At 39.0% G+C, this 9020-nt stretch overlaps 1 protein-coding gene across 1 annotated transcript in view; it reads left to right on the top strand.

Moving 5' to 3' along the window:
* Positions 1-1075: 1075 nt before the first annotated feature.
* LOC128692330 (E3 ubiquitin-protein ligase Siah1) overlaps positions 1076-9020 on the top strand; it is a 538875-nt gene continuing 530930 nt past the window's right edge. Inside the window, exon 1 of the mRNA XM_070096364.1 lies at positions 1076-1601. The gene's annotated coding sequence lies outside the window, so the exon portion shown is untranslated. The remainder of the gene's footprint in view (positions 1602-9020) is intronic.

Below are 9020 nucleotides of genomic sequence, written 5' to 3'. Positions count from 1 at the left end.
CCTACGAAAGTAAAAGACTGGGCAGGCGATGCAAAATGCCCCCAATAAAAAGTAGGGGCGCCATTGGTACACAAAGGGAAAACACCATAAGTGTCCGGGGCCCAAGACTGTTCAACAGCCTCCCATCAAGCATTAGGGGAATTGCCAATAAACCCCTGGCTGCCTTCAAGAGAGAGCTGGACAGATACCTAAAGTCAGTGCCGGATCAGCCGGGCTGTGGCTCGTACGTTGGACCGCGTGCGGCCAGCAGTAACAGCCTAGTTGATCAGGCCCTGATCCATCGGGAGGCCTGGTCATGGACCGGGCCGCGGGGGCGTTGATCCCCGGAATAACCTCCAGGTAACCTGTCATTACCCTCTGCATTTGTTCCTATCTTAACTGACTGCATTTGGACTGAAGAAGAAACTCGTGGCTGGTCAAAAATTGTCATTGCTGAGAAAATATGTCCGTGATTAGGCAAAGTGTCAAGGTAATAATAAATATTTCCATTGTACCGTGAGAGTAATTCAATAATTATCACGATACTCTTAAGATAATTAAATATATATATAAATATATAAATATATATATATATATATATATATATATATATATATATATATATATATATATATATATATATATATATATATATATATATATATTAGATTTTATGTCCACAGTCATTTTGTATAAAATGTTTTGAAATAATAATAATAATAATGCACCTGTTATCCAGCATTAAAAATCTAGTGCATGAACTGAATAATGACAACCTGTAGAGATAATTAAACTTAGCCAGTATATTAACCTATGTTCTCAGTTCACTTTTTGTGTTCTCGATCAGTCATTAATGTTTTCTATTTTTTAAAACGTGTTTGAATCTTTCTCGCACACACACATACGTAAAATTTTATTGAAATCAAGCCTTTCACACACACACACACACACACACACACACACACACACACAACGTTAAAGCTTTTCACTCGCACATTTAGGCAGCTTGTATTCAAACCAATGAAACCAGCTGAAGGAATTCTCGAATCACATAGTTCATGAACCACCTGAACCTCAGTGTTAAGTGAGTGGTCATCACGGCTCATTACTGCGCAGTAACGAGGTTATACCAAGAAATATATATTTCTCGGTGTATATATATCGAGAGGCGTGTGTATTAGTTCCAAACCACATTGTGGTCAACATCGTGTATATACACCCGGAGTGGTGAGTGTATCTATGTATACACATTGTGTATTTTAAGGCATTAGCATACCCTGTAATGACTCCTAGTTTGGTCGATAGACTTTAAATCTCAGTAAACAGACAAGCAAGGAGAGTTCACTTACTGAACAGTGTAAACATTATAAATAACTTGTTGTATATAACCGAATAGTGTATAAACACATGATACACACGTCAGTGTATATATAACTTTGTCACTTTTGGCTACTTGTGCGATGTTATAGAAGTGTTCATGCTGATGAAAAATGTTCGAGGTAGAGTCCGTACTGAGAAAAATTGTTTGTGCTGATTATAATTATCCATGAGAACAACCGTCGTTGCTGAGAAGAAAAACGTCCTTGCTAAGGAAAATTGTCCATCCTGAGTCAGTTTTCAAGGTAATAAATATTTCCCTTGTAAAATGAAGATAATTTAACAGTTCTCACAGCACTGAGATTGAATCAGTAATTCTCACGGTGCCGTGAGAATTAACAACATGGCCTAACGAAATCATTTTTTAATATATCAGTTTCTAAATTATATGTTGATGATAAATGGGGATACTTTCTGAAGGTACAGTCTGAAGGGTATACCTGGGGATACTTTCTGAAGGTGCAGGCTGAAGGATATACCTGGGGATACTTCCTGAAGGTGCAGGCTGAAGGATATACCTAGGGATACTTCCTGAAGGTACAGGCTGAAGGGTATACCTGGGGATACTTCCTGAAGGTACAGGCTGAAGGGTATACCTGAGGATACTTCCTGAAGGTACAGGCTGGGTATTCCTGGGGATACTTCCTGAAGGTGCAGGCTGAAGGGTATACCTGGGGATACTTCCTGAAGGTACAGGCTGAAGGGTATACCTGGGGATACTTCCTGAAGGTACAGGCTGAAGGGTATACCTGGGGATACTTCCTGAAAGTGCAGGCTTAAGGGGGGATGCTTCCTGAAGGTACAGGCTGAAGGGTATACCTGGAGATACTTCCTGAAGGTACAGGCTGAAGGGTATACCTGGGGATACTTCCTGAAAGTGCAGGCTTAAGGGGGGATACTTCCTGAAGGTACAGGCTGAAGGGTATACCTGGGGATACTTCCTGAAGGTGTAGGCTGAAGGATATACCTGGGGATACTTCCTGAAGGTGCAGACTGAAGCGTATACCTGGGATACTTTCTGAAGATACAGTCTGAAAGGTATAAGTGGGAATACTTACATAGGGCACAATCTGAAGGGTATACCTGAGGGTACTTTCTGAAGGTACAGTCTGAAAGGTATACCTGAGTATACTTTCTAAAGGTACAGTCTGAAGGGTATACCTGGGGATACTTTCTAAAGGTACAGTCTGAAGGGTATACCTGGGGATACTTTCTAAAGGTATAGTCTGAAGGGTATACCTGGGGATACTTTCTAAAGGTACAGTCTGAAGGGTATACATGGGGATACTTTCTAAAGGTATAGTCTGAAGGGTATACCTGAGTATACTTTCTAAAGGTATAGTCTGAAGGCTATACCTGGGGATAATTTCTAAAGGTATAGTCTGAAGGGTATACCTGGGGATGCTTCTTGAAGTTACAAGTTGAAGGGTATATCTGAGGATACTTCCTGAAGGTGAAGGGTATATTTTGAGGTACTTCCTTAATGTATAGGCTGAAGGGTATATGAACCGATGCTTCCTGTAGATTCAAGCTTAAGAGTATAGCAGGGGAAACACTGTGGACTTCAATGAAGACAAATTTCAATTACTTCATTTTGGAAAACTCGAGTAAATTAAAACTGGATCGGAGTATAAAACAAATTCCAACCACATAATACAGCGAAAATCTAATGTGAAGGACCTGGGAGTGATAATGTCAGAGAATCTCACTTTCAAAGATCACAACAATGTCTCTTATCACATCTGCTAGGAAAATGATGGATTGGATGAGAACCTTCAAAATTAGGGATGCCAAGCCTAAGATGATTCTTTTCAAGTCGCTTGCTCTCTCAAGGCTTTAATATTGTTGTACAGTAACGGCCCCCTTCAAAGCGGCGAAATTGCAGACTTGGACAATATACAGAGAACTTTCACTGCACTTATAAATACAATAAAGCACCTCATTTACTGGGAATGGTTGAAGTCCCTTGATTTGTACTTCTTGGAACTCAGACTCGGCAGACTGTGCAACTTTCCCACAGTGAATAGCAGTGGTGCCATGAGTATACCAAGAGACAACACCGTAAGTGTAAGGTGGGGGGGGGGGGTCCCAGACTGTTCAACTGCCTCCCAGCATATATAAAGAGGGATTACCAATAAACTCTTAGTTGTTTTCAAGAGGGAGCTGAACAGGCACCTCCCCTCAAGGGAGGTTCCTTGACGCTAGTGAGGGGCTCTTGATCTAGGGAATTTGATCTGTGCTCCAGTTCCCTGAATTGAGTCTGAATACCTCCCCCCCAACACATACGTTGTATAATCCTACGGGCTTAGCGCTCCCCCCTTTATTATTATTATTATTATTATTATTATTATTATTATTTATTATTATTATTATTATTATTATTATTATTATGAACAGGCACCTAAGGTTAGTACCCGACCAGCCGGACTGTGATTCGTACGTCGGTTTGCATGCGGCCGGCAGTAACAGCCTGGTTGATGAGGCCCTGGTCCTCCGCGCGGCCTGATCATGGACCGGGCTGTGGGAACGTTTACCTCCGGAACACCCTCCAGGTATACTTCCTAAAGGTATATCTGGGGATGATTCCTGAAGGTGCTGTTCAAATGAATATCTGGGTATAATTCCTGAAATTTGTATCGAAAGGTATACTCTGGGATACTTTCTAAAGGTTCAGACTGAAGGATCTGGCCGGAGATACTTCTTAAAGTTACAGTCGAAATGGTATGCCTGGGCATGCTTTATGAAAAATCAGGCTGATAGTCATACCTGGATGCTTCTTGAATGCGCACGTTGAAGGGCAGAATAGGATCTTTACATGTGATGGCTGAAGGGCATACCAGGAGGTAGTGACAGTTATACCTGGGGATACTTGTAAATGCCGCTGGTTGAAGGGTATTCCATGGTAATACAGAAGCACGAGGTGAAGAAATTACCTTGAGAAAATGCGGGCTGAAGGGTATTTATTACTTGGAGGGGTTTGTGAAGGGTATTCTTAAGGATGGTATAGGCTGAAGGGTATACTTGGAAGGTACCTAGGGAAAGTGTGGGCTGAAGGGTACACCTGGGATGATACGGGACTAGGGTATACCTGCTGAAGATGCAGGCTGAAGAGTATACCTGGGGCTTCTTACGGGTAGAGGCTGAAGTACGTGACTGGGGATACCTGAAGGAGGATAGGCTGAAAGGTATACCCTGGGCTAGGACTGTTGTAACAAACATAATTGTTTACCTTGCAGGTGCATGAAAGTTTACAGCTCCTCGTGGGACAGTTTGCTCGCTGCCAGTAAAGTACGTTCATTTTTACAACATTCATCTTTTCACCCGGGCATGAAAACATTGAATTCAGTTGGTACCCAGACCTAGCTGGGGTCCTTGATAATGAAATGACAAATCCTGAAGAGAAGGCCAAATCTGATCGAAACGTTGTCATAAGTTTCACTCTTCTATGTGCGGGTTATTTGTATCTACCTTCCTCTCTATCAGTCCTCTGCCTCGTTGACTTAGTTGGTCACTTAAATAATTCATTCCCAAGTGGCCAGCTCTGGGGGCCCAACAGATGTCTAATGGGTTATAAAGGGTTCGACAGGGCATGTATATTTGGCGCTTCGCCTTCATCAGGAATCGCCAATGAGACGATTCTCTATAGATTCCAAAAGCTCCAGCTGCCAGTTATCATCTAAGACCCGCGTCAGGAAACACTTGTCCTGTTTCCTGACGGACGTTACCTAACTTAACCTCAGTCGATTGAGCAACTTGTTTTCTATCAAACCTATTCCCAGCGTTTGTGATGTTTTGCCAAGTAGCAACCAAAGCTGAGAGGTTACAGAGTACACTCGAGCAGATGGCTTAAACATGATCAGCAAATCTAACATCAGGTGAATCGACAAATTGCTTGAGAATACTGCCAACTGATGACACATGGAAGTATATCCCAATACCTTTCACTTCTAAATACCATCGTTACATTTCAAGAATAGTTGTGATAAGACAGTGGAATACCTAGTTCGATCAGTGGCGTGCACACCATATGCAGGAAGCAAGGCTATTCAGCGTTCACTCCAGTGTTAGTAGCTTCACTACTAGTTGAAAATGAAAGTTGAATGCCTAAAGCACGTGTTTTTTTTTAATGAGGCATCAGGCATCTTTAACAACATATGACTGCTACATAATTAGGTAAGTATTTTAAGAATTGGAATAAACATTTATTGGGATACTTGCAATTATTTTAATTGGTATCCTGTTCTTTATGAAGATTTTTCTTCTGTTGCTGTCGTTAATGTGGGTTGTTTGCACTTAGAAGAGATGTTAGGTGTTATTTAGAAAGAGGTACAATGAGTATTTTTCTGAAAGGGTTAGTAATATGCTACTGTGGATAAAATAGACATTTCTTGAACATTGTATGAATTGTCTCTGAGCGTATGATTTTGGCTATATTCCAACACGCATAAGGACGCAGATGCACCTCCTATTAAAAATGAAACTATTCATAAGACGTAGATTCAAATATAACGTAAGATAATGAATAAAAGTTTCACTTTATTTTACTTAAAAAACTGGCAAGTATGCACCTACACACTTCAGTCTTACTCTCACCGTCGTCTAAGAAAGAAGCAACCTCTGTGGACGTTTGAAGCCAAGTAGTTAAGGCTTTTGACAGTACTCGGACCAGTTACAGGTAGCTGCGAATGAGTTCTGCAACTTTGGTCATAGGGCACTTGTACATGATGATTATTCAGATAATCTTGTCCTATTTAAGTTAGTATATTTGGGTATGGGTACACATAAGTACAATTATCACACACAGTAACATGTATGTAAATTACCCACCAGGATAACCCCAAAATAGTCAGTGAATTATTTCCATTCTGAATAAAGTGAACCGAGTTATTTACATGAACATTAAATAGAGAGGATCAGCTTAGAATAGTAAGTACAGGAATGTTAAATATACAAGAAATCATTATCCTCTCTTTCTATAACTTCATTCATTAGGTACCTTTTAGCTCTCTTCCTGAATGAGCTCATGCTAGCACGGGCTTTGACATGTTCAGGTAATCAGTTCCACTCCTTTATTGCTGTATAATAAAACGTGTTTGAGGCCTGACTACGTACTGTACTACAAATTTGTGTTCACTTTCTCCAGTACCATGCTGGTGTGGGTTCCTAACCTTGACAAACTTTGTAGCAAGATAATCTGAACACTGTTTGTGAGCAGTTTTATAAACGTGATTTAACTTGAGTTACTTTACTCTGTGTTCAACATTCAGCATATCCAATTGTAATTCATCCTGGCCTACATGCTCTCTTGGACTTTAGGTCCAGGATGAATTTCACCATTTTGTTCTGGGTGATTTGTAGCTTTTTATTTTTTTATTAAAGCAGAGTATCATGAAGAACAAGAATAATCTACATGACATTGTATAAGAGCTAGACATAGGGTCCTGCGAGCCTCAATAGGTAAACATTGTGCCTGTCTATAAAGGAACTTTAGCCTGACATTCGATTTTTTTAATACATTGTTGACTATCAGTTCTTGTGACCTGCTTAGATCAAGGGGAATTCCCGGATATTTCGCTGAAGATATTGAAGTGATGGGTTCCCCATTACACTGAACATTAAAAGTATTTACCCTTTTCAGTTTACTTTTCGTGTCAGAGTATGGTTTCCGTTTTCCCGAGGTGTAGCGATAGTTTGTTGTCTACTAACCATTTACCGCAGGACTCTAGTTCTAGTGACAGTACATCATCTATATCCTGTGGGTCTTTACCTGAGATTAGCAGAGCACTGTCGTCTACATATACTTGATACTGATAGTCATGTCATTCACGTAACATAAAAATAGTAAAGTACCCAGAATACTACCTTGGGGAACCCCATGTGCTAAAACACGGTACTCGATGACGCACTGACTTTCTTGGGTTATCCTGGGTGGTTGACCCTCCAGGGTTAAAAATCTTATACAGTATATATAAAGTCACTATTGCAAATCATAGCATTCTAGTCAACTATCCATATTACGTAATTAATATTGGTTTGAAGTTAATTTTAAGACTGTCCGAAATTATTAGAATTTCAGTTGTATTCTGTACCTTACATTATAGATATAAAGCTGTTTTTGCGTTTGTCTTGATGAGTACTCATGCTCGCGAAGGTAACTTCGTAAGTAAACTTACACAAATTTAGGTGATTAAAATGATCATGTATACTAACATGCATAAATTACCTAAGATAACCCAAAACAGTCAGAAGAAGCTACTTATTTCCACCGGAGTCCGTAAAGGGATATATATCATAAGAGGCTTACTCGCCTGTTTTTGATGGGCTTTAAGCCCATCGATATCCAAGGGTCATTTTAGGCTGTACATCGCATATAATTATATATATATATATATATATATATATATATATATATATATATATATATATGCAAAACAACCACTGTGAAAGAATAGAGAAGTTCCAAGTGCTTTCGTGACTACTCACATTATCAAGGAACAATGAAAGTAAAGCATCAAAGGAAGGTATATAAAGGGGTAGCCCACACCTCACTATCAGATCCCACATCAAAGAAACACCTGACGCGAGACAGCAGGCCCGCCGGCCGAACTAGACAGGTCCTTCATACAACCCACCAACTATTCTACCCAAGAAATAAGGAATTTAAAAAATTATTATTTGTCCAACGTATTATTAAATTCTTCCCAAATTCTATTAATTATAAATGGATCTAATTTTTATAAACCAAAGGAAATATTCATATTATTGTCAAAACTGCTTTTTATGAAACAAGATTCAATATTCCTGTCGACCATGGACTTGTTTGACACTACTTTCTCAACATTTTGAAAATCAATTGGATGCTTAAAATCTGACAATAATATGAATATTTCCTTTGGTTTATATAAATTAGATCCATTTATTATTAATAGAATTTGGGAAGAATTTAATAATACATTGGACAAATAATAATTTTTTAAATTTCTTATTTCTTGGGTAGAATAGTTTGTTGGTGGGTTGTATGAAGGACCTGTCTAGTTCGGCCGGCGGGCCTGCTGTCTCGCGTCAGGTGTTTCGTTGTTGTGGGATCTGATAGTGAGGTGTGGGCTATCCCTTTATATACCTTCCTTTGATGCTTTACTTTCATTGTTCCTTGATAATGTGAGTAGTCACGAAAACGCTTGGAACTTCTCTATTCTTTCACAGTGGTTGTTTTGCATATTCTGAAATCACCTGTTTACTGTGATCTTATTGCATGCGCATATATATATATATATATATATATATATATAGATATATATATATATATATATATATATATATATATATATATATAGATAATTATATGCGATGTGCAGCCTTAATGACCCTTGGATATCGATGGGCTTAAAGCCCAATTTACCAACCAACATGGGAAAGTCCATCAAACAAGGATGACAAAGAAAATACTCTCATCTTTAACGAAAGAAAATGTATTTATTATTTGAGTGTTTAGCTCACACTGCTTCATTTCTGCACCATAGTGGCTGCATATTTTAATTCAATCTTTTAAGTTTTAATTTAGGTTTTGTTTACATAGCATAAAAATATTTTTTGTAATCTTGATGGCACATAAAATGCACTGTGTGAGGATTTAACCTACGATAACCCAATAAACTCAATGCGAT

Source organism: Cherax quadricarinatus, chromosome 53, assembly GCF_038502225.1.
Source record: "Cherax quadricarinatus isolate ZL_2023a chromosome 53, ASM3850222v1, whole genome shotgun sequence".
In the NCBI taxonomy this organism is placed as follows: domain Eukaryota; kingdom Metazoa; phylum Arthropoda; class Malacostraca; order Decapoda; family Parastacidae; genus Cherax; species Cherax quadricarinatus.
This window is presented reverse-complemented; position numbering and strand designations above follow the sequence as displayed.